The 5020-nt window shown below is 36.8% G+C and overlaps 1 pseudogene; it reads right to left on the reverse strand.

The window, feature by feature from the left end:
• Positions 1-418: 418 nt before the first annotated feature.
• Positions 419-4749, reverse strand: LOC122342260 (annotated as a pseudogene).
• Between the last annotated feature and the right edge of the window lie 271 nt (positions 4750-5020).

Below are 5020 nucleotides of genomic sequence, written 5' to 3' on the forward strand. Positions count from 1 at the left end.
TTAAAAAAATAAAATTATTAAATTTTTAAATAATAAAAATATCATTATAAAATAATATTAATATAAAATAACATAAAAACTAAATAAAATATAACAAAAATGATATAAAAATATAAATAATCAGTAATATTTAAAAAAGTCAGAAGGATTGCTTCAGAATTTATATTTTAAAGAAAACCAGTTTGAAGGGAGCGCTTTTTTATATCCCACATATGAAATATAATTCAGCAAGAAACTGCAATACCAGGTTTTTAAACATAGATGGCGACAGAAGCAAAACCTTTGAACCGTAGCTTTAACAAGAAATCATGCTGAAGTATGTTGATGCGGAATACAATTATTTCAGTATTTTCCTATTTAGGGTTAAGAGGAAACAAAGCATTTGTAAATATCTGCAGCATATATTGTGAATAAAAACTGGATCAATAAAACACTTAAATTTAATTTATTTTAAATATAAAAATACATTTTTGCGTAAATAATCGCACATGTATCGGTTTATTTAATATTTAAAGCATTCTGTAAAATAAAAAGCGCTGTAAAAATAACACCGAAAGCTGTATGCGTATATCTACAAATATGAAAATAAGTAGTATTATGAGAGTACGTTATTGTAATACTGTAGGCATCTCTATTTCCTCTGGGTGGCGAGAGATCTTCCTGCCTGCAAAAGAAATACAATAGTATTAATGACCTTTTTAACGTGTAAATAAAGAGATTCGGTGACGTTCAGAACTCACCAGCTCTTTTAACACAGCTGATCTGAAGAAGAACGACAGTAGGAGCAACGAACACTGCGATCTCAACAATAATCACAATGACTGCAGGAAAGATGCGAGAAAATAGCTAGAGTATGGAGCAACGGACCATATCAAACCCTTGAAAAATTCAGTGATGGTTTCGGGTGCAAGCAAAGCCATTTCGTACCTCTGAATAACGTATACGTCTTACACGCGCTATCAGCTGCATCTGTGGATCACATTAGATCAGTTCAAACGTGCTGAGATGTGAACAAGCCATGCATAGCTGAAGCCATCTCAGTGGATCCACTGGTATGTTGTACATTGAGATGCAAAACCATAGTCATGAAGATTATTTTTAAAAAAAGAGACTTGAGATGCTGAGTAAGTGTCAGGGATCACGTACCTTGAGCTGCTGGTTTAGTTTGTCTTGGTTTCTTCTCGGAGCTGCTGACTGGAATCGGTTTTGTTGAATCGACTGCAGCTGCAGAAGATGAACGTTTATAATCAACACAATCTGGAGTACAATCTTGAGGAAAAAGTGAATGATTTATATTATATTCTGTAAAAAGCTTTATTGTGTAATCATTTTGAAACGACTAAAGCACATGTGTCAAACTCACGCCCGCGGGCCACATCCGCCCGCCTTGCAATCATATCTGGCCCGCAAGATCATTTTACATTATCGTTATTCATGGCCCATCGATATGAAGCGCTGTTAACGCAATACTGCACAGAACTACAGATCCCATAATGCAACGCTTCAGCTGCCTTGCCGCTTACTTCTCGCGTCAATTAAGTCTAGCTATTACAAGATATTACGAAGATAGCCGTTAGCCGAAGATACCCCTCACGATGCCGAAGAGAAAAGTTGATTCTGAAAACAGAGCCTTTAATAACCGATGGGACGGGTAAACCCGTGTGTCTCATTTGTGGAGCTAATTCAATATAAGATGGCACTTTGAGACAAAACACAAGGATAACCTGAAAGACCTGGATTCAGAGCAAGTAATGTTGAACCAAGTCAGCACAAATGTGTTCCCCAAAACGAACTGAGCACACTACGCGCTGAGTTCGCACAGCGTTTTAGTGACTTTGAAGCACAAAAAAAGAGTTTTGAGTTGCTTCGCAACCATTTGCCGTCGATGTTGAAACTGCACCTGCGCAGATTCAGATGGAACTGATTGAGCTGCAGTGTAATGGGACACTGAAGGCAAAGTACGACACTGTTCATTCACTCCATCCCTACATCAATGCCTCAGCTCCGTCTTCATGCGGCTCGAAGCTTGTGCACGTTTGGGAGCACATATCTGTGTGAGAAGCTCTTCTCAGTGATGAAGGTGAACAAAACAGCACACAGAAGTCGTCTCACTGATGAGCACCTGCTGTCCATCCTGAGAATCTCCACAACACAGGACTTTACACCAAACTTGTTGCCAAAAAAAGATGCCAGGTATCCGGCTGCGGTCAGAGCATATAATCAGATCAGAGTCATAAGAGCAAAGAAAACGGAATGATTTGAATTGGTATTGCTGAAAAGCACACATTTTATGTACATTTCCAGGTTTTGTAGCATGTTCATATTTCTAACTTGTATAATTTCGACAGGAGATATTTTTAAGGAGAGCAAAATCTTTTGGGATATTTAAGTTTATTTTTTTATATATATACATTGACATAGGAGCAAAGGAATTTGAATGTTATATTTAACAAGATGTTTTTATGAAGAGCAAAAATTAAATAGAAGTAATTTAAGGTTTACGTTTGTTTCAGCATAATAACATTTAGTTTTAGTGTGTTAAATAAATGTTTATCCTGTTCGGCCCGCGACCTAAAGTGTGTTTTGAATTTTGGCCCCTTGTACAACTGAGTTTGACATCCCTGGACTAAAGGGTGTACTATGGTCGTGACTCGTGTATAAACCAGACACTGATGTTGTGAGTCAGTGATGGTGCACCTGGTCGTGTAGTTTGTCTTGGTTTATTCTTGACTGGGAGCGGTTTTGTTGAATCGACTGCAGCTGCAAGAAGATGAACGTTTATCATCGACACACTGTTAAACATTCATTTTATCATCCTTGATAAACTCACATGAAATATAGTTTGCGTTGAATTATCACGGGATGAGAGTTATTTCTGTACAACATTAAGTTGTTTATGCCTAATTTTTTAAGAGTAAAAAGCTGCAGCATGTATCTCTTTAGTTAGTCCTCAATTAACTACATTATTAATCCTCATGTTGTGTTTGTGAAATCCATTGGGTTTGGTTTTCTTTTACCTGAATACTTGACAGTATACGTGACCGAGGTCTTCGGTTGATTTCTCTGAGTAACCTCACATCTCCACTCTCTGTTGAGATCTTCATTCTGGAGTTTTGTAGTCAGAGAGATGTTACAGTGTTCTGAGGAGAATGAGATCTGATATCTGGAGTCTGTCTGTAGATTCACACCAAACTGATTCACCCAGATCAGCTGAACTTCATCACGGACCAAAGAATCACAAGAGATTAGATCACAATACAACTGACAGGAGAGAGTCACAGAGCTGCCTGGACTGATCTGAGAGGAGGATGAAGTGACTGAAAGACAAAATAAAACAGAAATCATTGACACTGAACGTGTGAGATTAAACGTAAAGAAAGGATTTAATCATACAACTTAAAGAAACACTCACCATGAAGAAAATGCAGATAAACGCGTGAATCATTTCCTTGTTGTTCATTCTTTCCTTGTTTTCCAGTCACAAATTGCCGGCAGATGTAAGATCCATGATCTTCTTTCGTGACTTTAGTGATGTTCAGAGAGCAGTCAGAGCCCAGACTCAGTCTCTCAGATCTCTCTATGTCTTTCTTCTTTTTCCTCCATAAATCAGTTCAACTGTCCCTGATTGTTTGCTATACATCCATGCAGTTGATGTACAGCCAAAAAGAGCATTATTACAGGGCAGACTGACATTTTCACCAGAACTGCAGAACACATGAGTATCACGCGCTCCACGGTACCTAAATGATGATAATAATTATTAAAGCTTGAATAAACATTCGGCAAAAGTTGTCTTGAGAAAGCAGTGGTTTAAAATGCTTGTAGTTTGAATGTGTTGATGTGAAGAAGTTTGAAAGTAGAATAAACAATAGACGGATAAATAGTCGCTATGTGATAGACCGGGGTGGTTGCTAGGGTGTTGCCATGTGTTTCTAGGGTACTCAGGGTGCTTGCTAGGGTATTCTGGGAGGTTGCTATGTGATAGATAGATAGCTGGATAGATTTCAGACATTTTCTTGATGAATAATCTGTAAATACAATCTTTTTGTCTCATGTTTTCAGTTCAGGGTAGTTGCAGAAAGAAACGAAGAAATCAGGGTTAACAAAAAATTGATTAAATGAAAAAAAAACACCCTGTGCTTGCAAAGATGAGTAATTTATGATGATTTTTATTTTCAAAAATCCTTATGAATGCAGATCGAGTGAGAACCATATATATATCTATAAATATATATAAAATTTACTGGGACCACATTATATTACAGAACAGATGCACTGATGTATTTGTAGCACACTTGAAACTGTCTTTCATACAATAGTGCACTCAAGTGGTAACTAATTACGTTTTTAAAAACAAAGTATGTTAAAAGTGCATTTTAGTTCATGTTCATGGTGCAGAGTTGAGTACACTTAGATGATCTTAAGTTCATCTTAAGAAGTACTAAACTGTTTTTTTTTTGCATGTCATATAATCTGCTTTCTGGTATACTTCATAGTTTAGGAGACTTTAGAGAGTTTCAAATGTACAATTCTAAACAAGCAATAAATAATAAAACGGTATTTACATCACTTGAATTTCATCAAAATTTCATTGTGCCGAGTTAAGCTTCAGAAATCAAACTAAATTGTTTAAATAGACCGTTGTTCAAATCGTGCATCTTTTATGGTAAAGATAATAAAGAGATTTCTTCACCTGTGAGAAGTGCAGAGAACGAGTCCCAGCAGACACATCTGACTCTTATCAGCCATTTTCTCTTACTGTCCAAATAATTGCATCTCTTCCTTTAAACGTCGCCAGCTCCTCCTCCAGACTTTAAGATCCTATTTAAGATCGCCCACACTATACCGATGAATTACTTTTCTGCTCATCAGTTAATCTGAGGCGGTTAACACTTATTGTAGTTTGAATTTAATTGTAGAATTGAGACTTTGAAGAGCTATTTGTTTGCTTCATTGCGAGGTTTTCAGTCAGCCAAATGCTGCCTTTAGATAGCGTACGTACATCTAGGAGACGTCTATG

This window comes from Puntigrus tetrazona, chromosome 4, assembly GCF_018831695.1.
Source record: "Puntigrus tetrazona isolate hp1 chromosome 4, ASM1883169v1, whole genome shotgun sequence".
NCBI classification, from domain to species: domain Eukaryota; kingdom Metazoa; phylum Chordata; class Actinopteri; order Cypriniformes; family Cyprinidae; genus Puntigrus; species Puntigrus tetrazona.